Here is a 21,467-nt window from a genome sequence, read left to right as displayed (position 1 = left end):
TGATTGGGGCCAGTCCCTCCACAAAGGAATAAAATTTTCTCTTCAAACCTTGAGATATCTCCGAAATTTATTTAAGTGGTATTCGTCCCAAACAGAGGAGTGAGCAATCTTGGAGTTATGAAGGTTAGAAAAACTGAGGTCCGAGAAAAAAACATAAAATGGGGAAATTAAGAGACAACTGGTAAATTTAGAGGGAGTAGTTTTTTCCAAGTAATGAGATCAATTCTATTATAATTGTACTATGTCTTATTTATGAATTGACTATTTTTAATATTCCATATAGGGGTAGGAAGGGAGAGGAAGACATGTGTCTCAATTCTAAAAGAGTCAGGGCTTCTGAGAGGAGTGTGATTTTCCAAACAGTAGCTTCATTTTCTTTACTAACACTGCATGTAAAAAGATGAAAATGGAGTTAAGAAAGACTGGTTGGAATGCTACCTAAGATACCTACAAGCTGTGTAATACTGGGCAAATCATTTAACTTCTCTGAACCCTTATTACACTATGAAAGACAGAGTTGCTCAGAAAATCCCATGTAAAGATTGATATTTATGGGAATAAGACTTTTCAAAAGAGAAATATCTATTATTGCCTCCCAACTTTGTCAAATTATGGCTTCATAACCAGCTTGACTTGGAATTTTTATAAACTTGGAATCTTAAATATCATCCAGTACAATCCTGGCATTTTGCAGGTGAACACACAAAGATTGAAAAGGCTAAGTGATATGAATGTACAATGTAGGTAGAGAATTGATAGGTTAGAATTTGGACTTTTTGAATTTGAGTCCAAAATACATTTTTTTTTTAATTCACCCTCATTAATTTGCTCTTGCTTCAGACTTCTATGTATTTCTTTATTTAAAAAAATATTTTTTCTTTGAAAAAATTGATAATGTAGGCAAAGTATTTTAAAAACATTTTGAAGGGAGGTAATCAGGGTTAAGTGACTTGACCAGGGTCACACACTTAATAAGTCTCTGAGGCAGGATTTGAATTCAGACTTCTATTCACTGTGCTACTTACCTGCCCCAGCAATTAGCAAACTTACAGCATTATGTAGCACCCAGTAACTACTTTCATTGTTTAATTCATTTAGTTCTACATAATTTTCAATGGAATTCAGATAGATGATCTGGGAGAAGTTGCTATCTTTCTATTATTTTTTTTTCAGTTTTCTATTATTACATAGTTGAATAAAATTATTTTTGTAATCAAGGATATTAAAATATAAATTTATATTCTATGATTTCTTTTGCTTTATCTCTATATTTGGACAGTTTTTCTTCCTTACATAAGCCTGGAGATTATTTGTTATGATGATATAAAGTTTTAAAGTTATTTTTAATTTTTTATTGAAATTTTAGAGGGAGAAGAAGAGGCCTAGGAATTTGGGGGCAGGTACAATCACAATTATTATTACTAATCTACCCAGCTGGATCATGATTCTTATCTAAGGTGAAACCCCTTTTGCTCAGGCTTGAGTGGATACATTTTTAACTTAATTGCCTCAAACTGGGGGCAACTAAAGAAGTAAATGACATAATCAAAGTTCAGGTCCAGCCCCAACCCAATTATAATATTCGTTTTCTCAATAATTAACAAATCAGAATTGTGTTAACAAATGGAGTTGATTACTATCCTCAAGAAAAACTCCTCTTTCTACGGGCATATAACACATGAGTCTGCCACCATGATTCTCTTTGGTCTGAGAGAAATGGTCAAATGTTAATTCTTTTATTAAAATGCTAATTTTATTAATAAAAAGATTAAATTACCCGGAAATTATGTTTCTCAAATCTTTTTTTTTAATTCCATGGCTTCAAACTACTTTGCTCTTCTTAATTTATAATGTTCATGTCAGTGTTTTAAGAGACTTTCTGGATCTATGATTTCTTTGGTATAGTGATCTTCCACATAGGGGAAAATACTTCTACAATATACAATTTGACAACTTCTCTGCAACTTCAAGTCTTAAAAGTTGCCAAGAGGACTGTGATGTTATGATTTACATACAGTCACACAATAAGTATGAGTCAAAGTTTGGATTTAAATCTGTATCATTTTATAATTTTACTATCCATACTACTATTCATTATATATTTGAATTAAAATAATCAACAGTTCTTTTATCTTAAGGCAAGTTAACAATCATCTCTTCATAATGAAATTCCATTTAATCTTTCTACCCTCTCTTACAATGGAAGCAGCACCTAATATTTTTTCTTCAGCCTGAATGAAAGGGATATGGTCTACTGGCATTTTATTAGAAATTAGTTATTCTCTCAGCCACCGAATATGACAATGCAATAGAGTAATTCTAACATTTTGCTCACTGGAGGACACCAAAGACACAGTGGAAAAAGGACAGAAAGAAACCCAAAATGAGTTGAATAACTAGTTCTGGGTGAATAATGGAGTAACCTTTGATAATGAAAATTATTATACATAAAATCTACTAAGCACACCAGTATTATGCAATTCAGTAACTAAGAATTAATTTGAAGCAATTTTCATATAATATGAAAGGTTAAGGGTTTGGTTTTCAGGTATTTAATCATTCTGTCAGGAGGAGGAGGAGATTTGTAGCTCTTTGGAGATAGTTTTAAATGATTTTTTAAATGAAAGAAAATTCTTGTTAACATTGTATTTATCCTTTATTGCTTTTACCAAGAAAAAAACTAAAGTATAATTGTCTTTCAGGGTGACTGAATGTCCTGTTTGTCCCCACACAAAAGAAAATGAACTAAAATGATTCCTTCTAAATCACTTTTGGAAGAAAATACTATATTCTTGAACAATCATGTTCACTCCTGGAATCCTATTGCTTCCTTTAATCATAGTTATTCGGAGGAAACTTTCCAACTCCTATATAAACTTAAAAGCCCACAGTTAGAAGCTTACAGTAAATAATTTATGTTGGGCATATATAAATGATCCAACTCCTTTGAAAGAGAAATATCATCTAAATTGTAGCATTAGAAATTTTGAATGAATGATGCCTATTTGGGCCTATGTGTTGGCGTTCAGGCATGGGTAATTTTTATTTTCATTTTTATGACATAAGGAAATGCCCTTTTGGTGTGCAGATGGCGTCCCCATGCAGAATCATAACAGCCTGATGTCACGCTGCACTGGCTTTGAAAATTGTGTAGAACTCTGCCAGCCTACTGCGAGAAAGCAGCTCTCTTTTTCAAGGGGTGATTGTAAGTTTGGGGAGATGATATTCCAGAAATGGGGACAAAGTTATATGAGGTAAATAAAAATAAGGGATTTTGAACTTGTTTTTGCATTTTAAAGGGTAAAATAAGTCTGTGGGAATTACTTTGACAATGCAGATGTATAGCATATTGACATGAAAGAATTTTTATATTGAAATATAATTGCCTTGCTGTTTGAGGAACTGAGAATTCCCATATGCACTCAGGTACAGATGGATTATGCCTAGGTGATAAAATGATGCTAGACTTGATATATGCAAAGAATAAACATTATTAGAGAGAAAGCAGGAAGTGGTGGAGTAGTGAAAATTTGTAAGGTGAAGGAGTGAAGAGGAGAGCAGTATGGTGGTGGACACAAGTTGGTATGCATATAGGATATTAAGGTAGTAGATAAGACATATTAAATATCTAAAAAGGGGGTAAAGGGACAGAGAGTATACCAGAAATGTTAGGCATGTTAGAGAAGCAACCATAGTATTAATTTTTAAAAAAGGAAACTGAGGTAGGATTTTATTTTCTATGGCTAGAAACAGGCCATAGCATCTGTGTGATATCAAATAGAAGGAAGATTTTTTAGATTTGAATCTTAATTGAGGAAGAATTTTATTCCTCCAGACACCAGAAAATGAAACAAATAAACACAATCCAAGAATGAATAAAAATTAGCAAATGCAAATCAGGGAAGATTGGTTTGATTTTTTTTTTTTTAATTTGAAGAGTAAACAGCTTCTTCAGAAACTTTATTGTGACTATTAAACACTTGAATCTATACTGATGATATCCTTCAACAGTACAAAGTTGAGCTCCAAATTTCATGCCACATGTTGTACTGCAGTGACTTAATCTAGAGGAAGTGATGACCCAATCCATTGAAAGAGAAATATAATCTAATTTGTAGAACTGAAGTGAAGAAGCCAGTGAGAGACCTGCAGGCTGGTACTTAGAGGCTAGATTTTAATAAGACCAGCATTTTTGTTCATTGTTAAAACTAAAGAACCCAAGTTTTCATTCATTCCATTTCAGACAATGGTGGAGTCTGAGTACCACACTACTTTGGATATAGAATGCATAAAATAGAGAATATAACTCAAAATGAGATATTTTTAAAATGAAAATAGGTATCATATAGAAAAATGATGAAGCAAAACTAATATAAAATTAATATTCAATAGATACATGTTGTTATTTCTATATGCTAATAGGACCATGTTTTTATAGATCATTACTGTGTGATTTTATGCACATATGCACATGTTTACAATGTCATCTTTACACATACCTACACATGTGTGTTTATATATGTATCCAAATACAAATTCCATTTATTTGAATGAGTGTACATGTATTTCAAGGTTGAATACACAATAACTCTGTTGCCAGGAATGTCTCAATCAGATTAAGATTAAAATTTGAAATAAAGAACTGGAATTTGCTAGAGAGATATGTACTTTGGGAAAGAAATATTTTACAGTTCTCTTTTCCCTCAGATATACTGCCCACCCCATCCTAGACAGCAATAAAAAAACAGATGGTATTTTCCCACCATCCTCTTCTCTGCCAATCTTACTGTAGTTCCAACCCACTCTATCACCTTAATTCTGTCATCACTATTACAGACCTGGAAGACAATTCAGTGCTAGGATAAGTGTAAACTTCTCTCCTCTGCCTCTTTCCTCCCACAGTGCTCCCAATATTGTAATTTCTAACTTTTCTTCTGCCAGATTGGACTTGGATTAGAGACTAGCATTTATTAAATGCCTACTATATAACAGTCATTGTGGAAAACACTGACTATCCACATCAGTGAGATTTTAGATATAATGAGGAAAAAGAATCAAATTATACTTCAGAGGAAATTGAAGTATATATTAGGAGTAATACAGTATAAATTTGTATAATATTTAATGCAGCATATATTTCATATGTAACACTGGCTAAAACAAAGGAAAGAACAAATAAAAAAATGATGCTCACAAGTCAATCTGTTGTTTTGGTTTCTTAACTAAACACTGGATGACTTTTAATCCTCTCATTTTACATGCCTGTATTTCTAACACTGAAGTCTCATTTGAGTATTTTTGCCTTAAAAATGCTGGCTGACCTTGACTTTAAGTGTGAAACTCATTATGTGTGAAAATTAAGAATTCTTGAAAAAAATCTCATATGATGGGTCATTAAAGGCCTGGAATCAAAGCTACTTATATTAGGTAAAGAAATCAGAGAACTAACTTGTCTAATTGAAGTTTTTTTAAATGATGCTTCATTAATTTGTAAGCTAAATAATTTACATGTTGAAAAATCTTGTTGATGACTTTAGTTTTGACAGCACAATTATTTCTAAAACATTTAGCCTTTAGGACACACACATATGTTGTACTTCAGAAAGGAGCAGAATTGGGGGCAAGGCAAGTCATATTTTTATAACATCACATTCATTAACTGCTTGGGGAAATAGCTATTAAATTGCTAATAAGTTTGACAAAAATCTATTCTTTACTGTATCTGCATATTTGATTTTATATAATTTATATCCAGATAGCTGGAGACCTTTAAGAATCACCACAGTGTCTGCATTGTATCACACCAGTCATCTGTCCTTTAAAACTGCTTCAGTTGCATATTAATATTTCTATTCAACATAATATGGCAAAAATGCTATATGAAAAGAAAAAAAGTGGTTTTGCTATTAATGATGACTGATAGTTTGCTAAAAAAATTAGATGCAAAAAAAGCAAAAATTGTCGAGGATACAAAGATGTACATGGCAAAGCCAGATCTAACTCTTCAGGAGTCCAGGAGCAGCTAAGTAGTACAGTGGATAAGAGCACAGGCCCTGGAGTCAGGAGGATCTGAGTTCAAATCTATCCTCAGATACTTAATATTTACTTAACTGTGTGACCTTGGGCAAGACACTTAACCCCACTGCCTTACAAAACAAAAACAAAACAAAACAAAACAAAAGAAAAAGAAAAATGAACAAAACGAACAAAAAACACTAGAGTTGTAATTAAATAGTTATAAGTAGCAAGGTTGCTTAACAAAGGTATGCTGGAGATAGTTGAAAACTCAAGTCTGCTAAATATAAAATGTATTTACATTCAGAAAATAACAAATAGTACAAATTAGGGATTGATTTACTGTTTTGTTTTTTTGTCTAAAGAAGAAACCATTGAAAATGAAGATAAACCTCAACAGTGAATTGTTCCTAGGTTTTGTTTTTGTTTTTGTTGTTGTTATTGTTCCTTTTTGGAGAGTCAGTTGTTAAACATTTAATATTATACTTCTGAATGTTGAATATGATAAATGCATTTGAGTGAATATTGTAAGAGATCTTAGTAGTGGGAGATCATTTCCAACCAGGAACTGTGAAGTAGGAAGAACCTGAGATGAGTTTAGAAGGATGGATAGAATTTCAATGAGCAGGATAAGGAGAAAAGCACAGGAATAAATATGAACACAAGTACAAAAAGATTGAAAAGTATGAGTAAGATGGAATGCAATTCACCAAATATTTACACAATGAAGTTCTGGATAAAATATGCAGTATTTTCCAGAGAAATTAGAAAATAGATAATCTACTCGTATACAAAACTGTAATATAAATTAGAGTAAGATATTAATAGCAAGTCTCTTGTTATCAGTTTGAATAAAGCACAAAGTCTGGATAAGGAAATATGTAAGATAAAGTTAGAAAGGTCAAAATCCTCAGAATTCCTTATAATTTTTTCCTTTAAGAAGGACAGAAATAAACAACAGCTCCCTGAGTTCCCCTGATGGCTTTACACTCACTTCTTGTTTAGGATAATAAATCAGCCTGACTTGGGGAGAATTTTATACTATGTTGGGGCAATGCAGATATATATATATATATATATATATATATATATATATATATATATATATATATATATATATACCTACATTCTAAGAAATAATGAATTAGTTGTTATTTTTCCTTTCAAATTCCCTGCAAATTTCAAATGAAAGGGTTATATTCACTTTGTTTAAATTTTCTCAAACTGTATGTCAGATATGAAAATTATCACAACAAAAAATGAATGAGATCAACTTAATATTTTTTCTTATGTATCTTAGCAATGAACATTCTAAAGTATCTGAATTTGACATTCACTTGTATAACTAAGTCAACTTCATCAATATTCAACCCAATTTAATTCAATAAGCATTAGTAATGCTCACTAAATGTAAAGTTAAAAAAGGAGATGGGTCAATTATATAGTGAGGATGAAGGATATGAAGGATAACCAATGAATATCCTTTATGTTCCTTCACAATGTCAAGGGATCTACAGCAAGGTTTCTAGTATCTAAAGAGCTGGAAGAGGCATCAAAGGCCACCCATCCAATTCTATTTTACAAATGAGGAAACTGAAAAATAGGGTACTTAGGTGATTTGCCCAATACTACCACACATGTAGTAATAGAGAAAGGATTTGAACCAAGTCCTCTGAGTACATGGACAGTCCTCTTACCTCTGTATAATGCTAAGCAAATTTTTACATTGGTGATGTCACAGATAAATTAAAATCCATGACATTATTGTAGGTGCTGCAAATATAAAGATGAAAAACAGCACAGTTCCAGAGTTGACAGTATTGGGAGATATGTTGTATTCATAATGAATTTGTCTTTATGGTTGAATGTGTTAAGTCACGAATCCTACCAAAATCATCCTTGGAAACTGATACTCTTATCTCTGGGCATTTTTATACAAATTCACTGAAAAAGAAATATCTTCAATCAGTTAGTGAGTTTCTAATATGAGTTCCCTGAGAATAAATGAAATATTTACTAAATTGATATTATTTTTCCTGAGTCATTAATGCTTGTGCATAATCCATTTCAGTTATTTATATGGAAGCAATCAGGGTTAAGTGACATGGTCAAGATCATACAGCTATAAGTTTCTGTGATGAGATTTGAATTCAGGCCCTACTGATTACAAGGGTGGCATTCTATGCACTGCATCACCTGTTGCTCCTCATTCAACCACATTTTAAAAATGAGTGATCATTACATGCAAGTCATTGTGTGAAGTATTGGGAGGAAAATCAAGAAATCACTGTCCTCAAGAAGCAAAGAAAATTAACAAATACTGATAAAAGATAAGAGATAAAATGAATAAGTGTCTAGATAATTCAATTGCAATTAATAAACATTATTGTCTATTATAGGTAAGACATGTTGTTGAATACTGTACTGCAATAGGTATTATATTGAGTTTGGTATGAGGGGGGCTAAGGTGTTCAAGTAAGATTTTATGAAGAGTTGGGGCATGAATTATATGTTGGAGGAATAAATAGAACAATGTAATTAGGACTTTGCACCAGAGAACCGAAGAGATCTTAGGGGGACAAAAATGTACTTACAACTACTTAGGCTCTTAAAATGGGAGTAGGCAGAATGTTTTCTCAACTGGGTAGTTACACCAGCCAATGCAAAGCTGGTAAAACACGAAGTAGTTGAGGGAAGATGCTATATGGAGAAAGTTGGGTTTCCTTGAAATCAGTCTTGGGAGGGGAAAATGTACCTCTCTTCATGAATTACTAATAGAAGTCTCCTTTTTACATCAAGGTTTTTTTTGTTTTGATTTTTTTTTTTGCCTGGGGTCCATCTTTCCTCACCCTATCCTGAAAAAGTTGTATGCCAAAGGATGGGGCTATCAATAGCAATGGAATTCCAATATAGCTTTGATATATTTCTTTTTCTCTGGCTCCTTTCCTGCAACTTCATTTGCCTCAGATATAAGAATTTCTAGTTATGCTTATGTTAAAGGATGAATAGAATTCAAATGGGCAGATCCAAGCTAGGGTATAAACTCCAAAAGAGGAGAAACATAGAGACAAAGAATGTATCAGCAGAACAGTGAGTAGAGATTTCTGATTGAGTGGAATGTTCAAATATTACAATATTTCTATTATTATAAGCTCTGCAAAACCACTGACAATTCCTGAACTTGAGAGAGATGGTGGAAATGGTAGTTTAGGAATCTAAATACTGGAGAGATTTTTGTCAAGGAGACCAATTGCTATAATCCTACCCTGAAGCTATAGGACCAGAAAGTTGCTGGTAGAAGTAGAGTTGCAATGAAAAGAACAGATGCAAGAGACCTCACAAAGAAAGAAGGTTTGGTCTCAATTATAAATTAAAAAGGATATCAATGAGACACCAAGGGAAAATAATATAAAAGATGATTCCAAGTGATTAAATATGGTCCTAATGCCTTAAAATATTTTAATTTTTTAAAATTCTTGTTATAGCTTTTATTCCCAATATCTCTTACTCTGATGAACATCCATAAAACCACATCCAAACCCACACCCAACCACACACCTACACCCTCCCACCCTCCCCCCACACACCATAACACAAATATGTGAGCATACAATTAAGGAAAAAACAATTCAGCGAGGCCATCTGTTTTGTACTTACAATCCACCTCTTTTATTCCTATAGGAGAGAACATAGCACTTTCAGGAGTGTAACATATTGAACCACATATATACAAATCACAAAACTGTCAAACTTTATATTGTGTTATGTTTCGAAAAAATTCAGTTTGTTATTAACCTTTTCTCATAATTTCAATAAAGGAAAAAACTACCCCTTATGGATAATAAGTCATTGAGATATCTGGGATAAAAATAAAATGAACAGCTTTGAAAGTGCCTTTCACATGGTTTTCAGCTTCTTATCCATCACAAGTCATTGCTCCCATAATTTATTTTTTTGGTATCTGTATCAAGAATAAAGGTCACACTCTGTGTTTGTACCCATCAAGATCAAAGGGATCAAATTAAAGTTTTCTCTTTCTCAAGAGTGAGGGTTGTAATAGGTACATACTAAATTTGCAGGATGTTTCTTCTTGAAAATTAATTAGAATTTCCAAAGACATATTGAAGGGCAGTGTCAAATTTTTCCTATCTGGTGCAGAAATTTAATAAACAGGAACTGAAGGAATGAAAACATGAGTCTTAATTGAGCTTAAGACTATTAAAGGGAATTAGCATTGGAGATAAGACCAGTGTGCATAATTCTACAGAAAGTGTGGTGGTGGTGGTGGTGGTGATGGTTTGTTTGTATGTCTGTGTGTGTGTGTGTGTGTGTGTGTGTGTGTGTGTGTAAGTACTCTTTAGACTTTGCTGAATCATAGTGTTTACATTGGATTTTGATTTTCTTTGACAGGCAGAGAGAGCCCAGTGATACTTCAGGGAATCAGTTGGATAAAACCTACTTATTTATATTAAATTAGCTAAAATTAAAAAAAATCTAAGGACGCACCAGGGCAGCTAGGTAAAACAGTGGATAAACTGCAGCATTTAGTCAGGTGGACTCATCTTTGAGAATCAAATCCAGCCTTAAACTCAACTAGCTCTGTGACACTGAGGAGATCACTTTACCCTGTGAGCCTCAGTTTCCTTATCTATAAAATAGACAGAGAAGGAAATGCTAAACCCCTTCAGTATCTTTGCCAGGAAAACCTCAAACGAGATGAAAAAGTGGCTAGCACATTTTTTACAACAACCACAAGGATTTATTAACATTTACTCTGTAGTTTCACTTTTTTCATTTTTAATCTGCTTTTTCTTTTGGAAAATAAAAAAGTCACATGAGTAAGAGGAAAGGATTAATAGTATAAAAAATTAAATTTCCACTTCAATAAACCCTATAGAATAAATATAACACAGTGTTCAAAATTGTCCATCTTTTCTTTGTTTCCTTATAGATTGTCTTCTGTTCTCCATGTACTCTTTTTTTTTAGGTTTTTTTTTTTTGCAAGGCAAATGGGGTTAAGTGGCTTGCCCAAGGCCACACAGCTAGGTAATTATTAAGTTTCTGAGACCAGATTTGAACCCAGGTACTCCTGACTCCAAAGCTGGTGCTTTATCCACTACGCCACCTAGCCTCCCCTCCACGTACTCTTTAGTTTTTTTTCCCTTCCCACCCCTCACAAATTGGCTAAATTCAAGCATGGATATACATGCATACAAACACATACATACATATATACATATATACACACAAATATTAATATATATATATATATATATACACCAATACATATAGGCATTATATGTATACATACACATACACACTTGAACACATACACAAACACACACATACACACATATATACTCATAGATTTATATTTGATTTATATGCATTCATCATTTTTATGACATTTTCTGAAAGTGACAACCTCTTCTCATGTCTCTACTTTACTTCTTCTTACTACCTTGTGCTCCTAATTCTTAATCAAGTACTATTCAAAGAATTCTTCCCTTTCACACTCTTATATATGTTGTTTATCCTATTTCATTACCCTCTAACTCATTATCTTCTCTATTCTCTTCTCTTTTCTTCTCTCCTCTTATTTATTTCTGAATTTAAAAAACTTTTTTAGTTATATTTACCTTATATTTCCTCTTATTCTTTTATGTCAAATTCTCTATTAAGTTCAATTCTTTTTTGCATCAGAAATCTAAAATTCTGGGATTTTGTTGAATGTTCATTTTTTTTTTTTTTGTCACTCAGCATTATATTTAACTTCATGGTCTGATATTTTTGGAAGTAACCCCAGTTCTTTTGCTCTTCTATATGTTGTGTTCCAAGATTTGTGGTTTTTTAAAGTAACTGCTGCTAGGTCTTGTGTAATTGAAATTATTGTTCTGCCATATTTGAATTATATTTTTTGTTTTGTTCTTAATATTTTTTCTATTTCTATTTTCCCCTTTCTAACATTTTCAGGACAATTTTCTTTAATTCCAGGACAATTTTCTTTAATTATTATCACACTTTTTCAGGTAGTCTGATTATTCTTATGATTTCTCTTCTTGTTCTGTTCTCCAAATGTGGTGTTTTTCTTGTGAGGTGTTTCACAATTTCTCATATTTTTCCTTTCTTTATATACTATTTTATTATTCCTTCATCCATTATAACTTTACTGGTTTTCCCTTGCTAAATTCTAATTTTCAGAGTCATTTTCCTTAAGATTTTGGATGGGAGGGCAGAATCAAGAAGGTGAAGTAAATGGAAGAACTCCCTCTAGTTCCCCCCCCAAACCACTTCAAATGACTTTAAATAATGACTCTAATCAAATTCTAGAGTGGCAGAACCACAAAAAGGTTGAGTGAAACAATTTTCCATGGCAAAACAAGGTGGAATATCTGAGGGAATGCTGGGATTAGAAAAGATTTGCAGGATAGCCCTGGCAGCTCCAGAGTGAACTGGCTCTAGTCACCCAGGAACATATTTCAGGGCTCTGGGTCCATGGCAGCAGTGACAGTTTCCAGACCTCTCATCCCAGAAAAACTCTGCCATACCAGAGTGAAACCAGAGCCCAGTCCAGTACAAGCCTCAGGGTAGACCTGGTCTCAGGGGATCAGAAGGAGGTCTGGGGAGACTCTGCTGCTTCCAGAGTGCACAGTAAGAGTGTTGGGGGAAGAATGCAGAGGTCTCTTTACTATACCAGCAGCAGGACTCTCTTCCTTTGTCCATACTCAGATCCAGGTTTCCAGTTCACTGGCTGCAGTGGAGCAGGAAGCTCCTCATAGCCTTAGGGCAGAAATTTCTTGTGACCATTCCCAGACCACATGACAGGGGAAGGAAAGAAGTCTTAGCCTCTCATAAGACCTTGGAGGAATCAAGAATTTGCAATGCAGGGAGACGACTTTGAAAACAGCTGCAAAAAACATCAATGATTTGGGATATGTCCTCCACCTTAGAAACAGAGCTCCGCCTTAACAAAATGTTAAAATCAAGTCAAGTCATGGGCTGGGGAAATGAGCAAACAATAAAAGAAAAAAAATAATCTTAGAGTATTACTTTGTTCCCATGGATGATCAAAATAAGCACTCAGAAGATAGCAAAGTCAAAGCTTCTATATCCAAAGACTCCAAGAAAAAAACATGAATTGGTTTCAGTCTATGGAAGAATTCAAAAAAGATTTTTAAAATAAAGCAAGGTAGGAAGAAGAATAATTGGGAATAAAAATGAGAGCAATTAGAAAAAAATATAAAATCCAAGTGAGCAGCTTGGTGAAGGAGATACAAAAAATATTGAAGAAAATAACACCTTAAAAACCAGCATGGGTCAAGTTGAAAAAATAATCCAAAGACATCACTGAGGAGAAGAATGCCTTAAAAAGCAGAATTGGCTAGATGGAAAAGGTGATACAAAAGTTCTCTGAAGCTGATGACTTTGTGAGAAATCAAGAAACAATAAAATAAAGACAAAAGAGCGAAAAACTAAAATAAAGTGTGAAATATGTCATTGGAAAAAAAAACTGATGTGGAAAATAGATCTATGAGAGATCATTTAAAAATTACTGGACTACCTTAAAGTCATGATCAAAAAAAGAGTCTAAACGTCACCTTCCAAGAAATTATTCAGGAAATCTACCATGGTTTTCTAGAAACAGAGGATAAAATAGAAATTGAAAGCATCCACCAATCACCTCCTAAAAGAGATCTCAAAATGAAAACTACCAGGAATATTATCATCAAATTTCAAAACTCCCATGTCAAAGAGAAAATATTGTAAGTTTCCCGAAAGATACAATTCAAATATTGTAGAGCTACAGGCAGGATAACCCAAGATTTAGCAGCTTCTGCATTAAGGGCTCATGGGGCTCGGAATACAAGAGAGACAAAAAGAAGACAAAAGAGCTTGGATTACAACCATGAATCAACCACCCAGCAAAACTGAACATATTCAAGATGGGCATTCAGTGAAATAGGGGACTTTCAAACTTTCTTGATGAAATGACCAGAATTGAAGTTAAAAGTTGATCTTCAAGAGTCAAGTGAAACATTAAAAAAAGGTAAATAAAAAACAGAAATGAACCTTCAAACCTTCTTATTTATTAGGATAATTAGAAGGAATACACACACACACACAGACACATATATATATATGCATAGACAAAGCACAGGAAGGAATTGATTTTGAAGGTATAATGTATTAAGAAGATGGAGCTAATGGGGAGAATGAAGTATACTGGGAGAAAGTAAAGGAGAGGTATAATGGGGTAAGTTATTTCACATAGAAGAGGCAAGAAGAAGCTTATGCTTTGGAGTGGAAGAGTGGGAGGAAAGGGGGAGTAAGTGAGCCTTACTCTCATCAGAAGAGACTCAGAGAGAGTAACATACACCACACAATTGGGTATAGAAATTTATCTTACTGTAGAGAAAAAGAGGAGAGAAAGGGATAGAGAGAGGGGAAGGTTTGGTATAGGGGACAGAAGAGAGTGGAAGACTGTGGGAGAGTGTACCAGATGCAATACACTTATGAGGAGGTACAGGGTGAAAGGAGAGAGAGAGAGAGAGAGAGAGAGAGAGAGAGAGAGAGAGAGAGAGAGAGAGAATAGAATATATGAGGGTGGGGGTAATAGGATGAAGGGAAATACAGCTAGCAATAGCAACTGTGGGGGAAAAATTTCTCTGATGGACTTATGGTAAAGAATGTTATCCATCCCAAAGACAGAGCTGATGGTTTCTGAATACAGATTGAAACATATTTTTATTTTCATTTTATTTTTCTAGAGGTTTCTCTTTCTTTGTGGGGGGAGTTATGTTTACTTTTATAATATGACTATTGTAGAAATGATTTTCATGAGTTCACATTTTTAACCCACACCAAGTAATTTACTTTCCCAATGAGAGTGAGTGGGGTGGGAAGAAGGGAGAGAGTTTAGAACTCAAAATTTTGGTAGTGTTGACACTTGCTTATTCATGTAGATGGAGGGGGGAATAAATGAATAATAAAAAAGAGTATGATTCTCCTTTTCCTTTTTTCATAGTTTTCTTATTTTGCTTGGATTGTTTTTATTTTCTTTTTAAGTTTTTCCTCAGTCTCACATTTTAATTTTAGTTTGGGTTTTTTTTTTTTTTTTTTGCATCAACATCTTCCTGTGAAGATCAATCCTAGCTTTCTCTATTCCCAAAGCAACTGTCTATGGTTGTTAGTAAAGGAAAACCTATTCACCATCTTACTAGAATCCCCTCAATAGTTTAATTTTAAGTGGACGTAGCAACTTTCCACAGATGCAAGTTATTTTAGTTGCATTCTCATTCATTTTAAGTTATCTGGCCTGGAATTTCTTTTCTTCTCTGTCTACAAAAATTGTATCTTGGTGATCTCAGCTATTTACCTATTATCCTTGCCCAAATGAATTCGAGATCTAGATCTAGTCCTAAATTTTCTTCTGAGCTTGGTGATTTAACTCAATAACAAGATTTGACTCTTTCTTTTTACTCAATAAGCTAGAACCCTAGTTCAATTTTCACATATATTATTTCCACAGATTTGTAACTGGCTTTCTTGCTTCAAATCTCTTTTCTCTTCAATTTATCCTACATATAGGTATGTGTGTATGCACAGTTTTATAGTCCTTTGATCATAATTCCAAATTTATCTCCATAAGGACTGAATTATCTCATAACTCCACTAACAATGCCTTAGTGTCCTAATTTTCTCACATTCACTCCAACATTTATCATTTTACTGTTCTATCATCTTAACCATTATGGTATGTGTGATATGGTTCCACAGAATTCTTTTAATTTGCATTTCTCTAATTAATAGTGATTTAGAGCATTTTTTCACATGACAATAGATTATGAATTGCAAATGGACAATTTTAATTGTTAAATCAAATTTTTTTTGCTTAAGCAAAACCAATACAAAAAAGATTAGAAGGAAAGCAGAAAACTTTCTGACAACTATAGATGGCTTTGATTTTTTTATCTGAAAACTGTTCATATCTTTGACCATTTATTAATTGAAGAATGATTTGTATTCTCATAAATTTGATTTGGTTTTCCATATATTTTAGAAATCAGGTTATTATCAGAAACACTGGCTATAAATTTTTTTTTTGCCAGCTTTCTGCTTTCCTTCTAGCTTTGGTTGCATTGATTTTATTTGTGAAAAAAACGTTTCAATTTCATATAATCAACATTATTCATTTTGCATTTCATAATATTCTCTAATTCTTGTTTGGTCATTAATTCTTCTCTCCATAGATCTGACAGGTAAATGATTCTTTGCTCTCCTAACTGAATTATGGTATCACCCTTTATGTCTAAGTAACACATCCATTTTAAATTTATGTTGACATTGGATATGAGATATTGGTCTACGTCTAATTTTTGGCATACTATTTTTAAATTTTTCCAGCTGTTTTTTTTCACATAGTGAGTTCTTATTCCAGAAGTTTAAGTCTTTGGGTTTATCAAATAGTAGATTTTTATAGTTATTTACTACTGTGCTTTATACCTCTAACCAATTCCACTAATCTCCCACACTAATTTTTAGCCAATACAAAATAATTTTGATCATTGTCATTTGATAATATAGTTTTAGATCTGGTATGTCAACTTCCTTTGCATTTTAACTAATTCATTTGATAATCTAGAGCTTTTGTTCTTCCAGATAAATTTTGTTATTATTTTTCTATCTCTATTAAAGAGTTTCTTGTCATATGGAAAAGATTAATTTAAGTAGAAGTGTCACAGAATTTGCTTTCTTAAAGTTCTTATCTGATTATATCTCCTTTATAATTAAGAATATCTTTGGTTCCTTTCTAATTGCCAAACATGGAAAATTATAAAAAGGAAGACTTTGAGGATGGTGGTTAATGAATTATCCAAAAGACTAGGTGTGGAGATAAGAGAAGCCCATTTTAAAGGAGGGAGGGGATAATATTAGAAAGGGAAAGTAAATAATCATTAAGCATCTATTAGGTGTGAAAGTACCTGCTTTGTGCCTGACACCTTGCTAAGCACTCTACAAATATTATTTCATTTGCTTGTCACACACAACCTTGACAAATGGGTACTATTATGATCCCCTTTTTTATAGCTGGAAGCACAGCCAGACAGGATGAGGGACTTGTCCAAATAGACGATGCTAATAATTTCTGAGATTAGATTTGAACTTCCATCTTTCTGCTAAATAACCAAAGTCTTCCCTGCATCCAGGAACATCTCTAGTCATTCTGATCCATATCTGGTCACTGGAGGGCATACCTTCAGAGGAGAAAGTAAAACACAATGCCCTTCACTCAAATCCAATTCATTTTTGAATCACAACATTGTTTCCCTGATGTCATAATCCCCTTTGAAAATGAAGGAAAAACAACAATATCTATGAATCCCTCTTGTTTTTTTGGAAATAAAAACTGTTTTTTGTTATTAAAGCCCTTCACAATCTCACCCCAGCATACTTTCCAGACTACCCAAATATTACTGAACTTCACACAAACCATGCTCCAAGAATACCTGGTCCAATTGTTAGAAGGTGATCTCAGAAAGAAGCTATCTGTTTAAGAAGGAAGAGGGTGAGAAAAGTTTCTTTCAGAAGACTAGGTTTGTGAGAAAGGCAACAAGGAAGTCAATGGAATTAGAATGCTTTCTTGACAGACTTCCTTTTTCAGTTCATTTTACAGATGAAGAACTGTGGCAAACAGGCTAAAGGACGTGTTCAAGGAAACACAGGTACTATGTTGATAGTATGTGATCCAATTTGAATTCAGAAAGATGAAACTCCCTGACTCTAAATCTGGCACTCTATTCACTGCACTACCTATTTGCCCTAAACTGCTCAGAATACACCATTGCAAAATAATAATAGTGGGATAAAAGTCAATTATTCCCTTAAAACAAATATTTAAAAGAAAATTGTTTATCACTTTAAAAAAATTTTTCTTTACTACATACTTTCATGATTCTTAAAATGTTTTTAAACCTACTATACCTGAGATAGCAATTTAATGAATGAAATTTATTCTATACTTCTGATGTAATCACAATATCCCTTTTATGAAAACATATTACTTTAAAAAAGTATGAAAGAAATGGCATGCTAAGCAAAATAGTTTCTGTCAAGGAACTATAGAAAACAATAGCAAAATTCAGTAACATAGGAAAAATAAATCTCATCTTTATCATCAGGATATGACACATCCATATTAATGTAATGTTTAAATTCTTGATTCTTCATTCCAACTATATAAATTTTACAGGTTTTTCCAAATGAAAAGAAATGCATGCATAGATTTAATGATATGAAACCCAATATTTAAGGAAATAATTGTTAGGGCACTGTAACTGTATTACTTTTTTGTGTCAATACTTGAAATTTAGACAAGTTATTTCTCTTCTCTCCAAGTGCTGACTGAGAAAGGAGAAAAAAAAAACATGGAATGTATCTGTATGAAATGGCAAACACTTCAGATCAATTCCCTAATCAATAGCAAGCTTTTAGTAGTTCACCTGATGGTTTTTAAAAATGAATTGTATGCATTTTGTGTTGATTATGTTCTTTCTAAAGTCACCTTAAGGGGAAAATTTTATAGTAAAATAGGGATGCAATAATTTAATAGTGCTGACTGAACAATATTTCCTTGACTTACTGACCATTATAGCTGTCTTTGAAAAGTATTGTTTCATTCTGTAAGCTAATTCAGTACTTGCAATCTATTTTCTAACCCTACTACTCAATTGAAACAGTTAACTCTAAGGTCATTGAGGATTACTGATAAAATACAATGACTTTTCTCAACTCTAATCATACTTATTTTTCAGTATCATTGAGTAGTTCTGACTTTTCCTTAATATTGTTTGTTCCCTTGGATTTCACTATAATTTTATCTATTGATAGTTTTCTTACCTAAGTCTTTCTTTAGTTTCCTTGATAGACTCATCATTCATTCCTTGATTCTATAAGTGGGATTAACTCTGTGCTCTGACTTGAACTTTTGTCTCTTCTCTCTATGTACTTCAACTTTTGGTGATCTCTTCTGTTCCCATGGCCTGGAATACTAGAAAGATAACTCCAAGATCCATAATATATCCAAAATTCATTTCTCTTAGGGCCTCGAGTTTACCATCAAAAATTGACTACTGAATCTCAAACTCAGTAAGAAAGCATTATATTTCCCTCCAAAACTAGGAATAATTTCCATATTGCTATTGAGATTACAATTATTGTTCTATTCACTGAGATTTACAATCTTCATTAATATTCAACTTTTTACTCTCATTCACTCATCATAACTATTCAATTGCCAAGTATGCTTTTTTTGTTTTGTTTTGTTGTTGTTTTTTTAGGTTTTTGCAAGGCAAATGGGGTTAAGTGGCTTGCCCAAGGACACACAGCTAGGTAATTATTAAGTGTCTGAGACTAGATTTGAACCCAGGTACTCCTGACTCCAAGGCCAGTGCTTTATCCACTACGCCACCTAGCCTCCCCAATTGTCAAGTATTCTTGATTTATGTCTACATCTCTTTCTAATACATACTATTTGGCCATCCCACTAGCTCTGGCCCTTTTCACTTCTTACTTGGACTATTTTAAAAGTCCCACATTATTGTCTGTGCTTCACTCTATCAACTACCACTTAAACTGTATTTCCCGCCAAATTAATATTCCAAAAGCTTGTATTTTAATATGTCTCTTTGATCCAAGAAACTCCAGAAAATCTCTTTTCCTTTGCTACAAAATACTACTTTTTCCCAAAGTACCTTGACTTGATGTTCTGGTGAAACCAACATTTAATTAAGAATAAGATGTAAATAGATTTTCTTGCAGGACATCTCTTTCAACTATGAAATTTGTACATGAATCTTTCTCTATAGCTATGTGAAAGTCACTTTAAATGGAGATAAGAATGCTCATTGACAACTTGCTGAGGAATCACCTCTGATTGATTCTCATTAACTGTAGCTGCTTCAAAGATGCTTGGTGAATGAGATTAAAGAAAAATAATCTCTAGTCATTGGAGTTTCTCATTTATTTATAAAAATTAGCTGATTGTACTTAAAACAAAACAAAACAATTCTTTTCTCCCTAGATTTTTAGACCAGAGCACATTGTGGATATTCACTTCCTTTCAAAGCTAGTAAGAGATAGACACATGCTTTCATCAAGTCTTTGAGGAGAGAACCTGCTAATAGAATTTCCTCAACAGGGAGAGGCAGCTAGGTAGAGTAGATCTCTGGACTTGGTATGTAAAAGTGAGGTCAAATCTGGCCTCAGGTATTTATTCTCTGTGTGATCTTGGGTAAATTATTTCAATTCTCTTTTGGTTTTCTCCTGTAAAATAAGGATGACATTAGCAACTATTTTAAAGGATTGTTGCAAATATCAAATAAGATGATATTTATAAATCACTTAACACAGAGTCTTGCAAAGAGCTGCCTTTTAAATGTTTGTTTTCTTCTTCAGAAGAGACTTACAGCTATTGCATTTGTAACTACAAATTTTAGACTTTGGTCATCAATCACTAAGAAAGAAGATTTCTTTAGCAACTTTTTTTTAGAGTAAGAAGAGAATTACTTATGCAAAAAAAAGTGAAGCTCCATCATGGAGAATAGTCAAGGAGGTGGTTGGTGAACTAGAGTTAAAAATCCAAGAAGACATACATGATTTATGAGATTTTACAGTATGTTGTGGAGTATCTAGTTTGCAGGACAGGTTATATCTATATGTGGCCATAGATACATAGTCAAACCACCATTTTCTATTCTCTTCTGCTGCTGATGCTCTCTTTAGATGTGATATCCCAAAGGGTTCCCCAGGGCTTCTTGGGTCTACTTTACTTCTAATTTACTTTAGTTCAACCTTGGGTTGCTAGGAGTAAATTTTTGGATAGTCACTGAGTTCAATGTCTGGTTCTAGGGAAGCTACTCCACTATAGGATTCATTGCCAGTGGAGGAAGAAAAAGAGAGTAAAGAGCAAAGAGATTATTTCCTCTAAAAAGTTGGATACTTCTTCCATAGTTGGCATCCTTTTGTAATGAAAGGAATGGTTCTTTAGAGAGATATTCCTACTTATGGATTTCTTTTTGTTTTTCAGTTGTGTCAGACTCTTTCTGTACCCTGAGAATTATTTCTTGGGTGTTCTTGTCAAATTTATTGGAGTGGTTTTCTGTTTCTTTATCCAGTGTGTCTCCATTTTGCAGATGAACAACTGAGACCAATAGGGTTTAAGTGATTTCTCCAGAGTTGCACAGCTAGTTAGTGTCTGAGGTCTAATTTAAACTCAGATCTTCAAGAATATAGGACATTCTTTTATCCACTGTGCTATCTGGTTGCCCTTTCTCTTGTCTGGATAGCTTGCTTTTGAATCCTTTAAATTGTCAATTATTAGCCACCCCACAATTCAATCAAACCAATTGAGGAAATTCTTAATACTTCTTAAAGGAACAAAAACATAAACACTT

General features: G+C 33.2%; 1 protein-coding gene across 1 annotated transcript in view; it reads right to left on the bottom strand.

Moving 5' to 3' along the window:
• Positions 1–21,467, bottom strand: part of DOK6 (docking protein 6) — a 709,371-nt gene that overhangs the window by 497,583 nt on the left and 190,321 nt on the right. The window lies entirely within an intron of this gene.

This window comes from Macrotis lagotis, chromosome X (assembly GCF_037893015.1).
Source record: "Macrotis lagotis isolate mMagLag1 chromosome X, bilby.v1.9.chrom.fasta, whole genome shotgun sequence".
In the NCBI taxonomy this organism is placed as follows: domain Eukaryota; kingdom Metazoa; phylum Chordata; class Mammalia; order Peramelemorphia; family Peramelidae; genus Macrotis; species Macrotis lagotis.
This window is presented reverse-complemented; position numbering and strand designations above follow the sequence as displayed.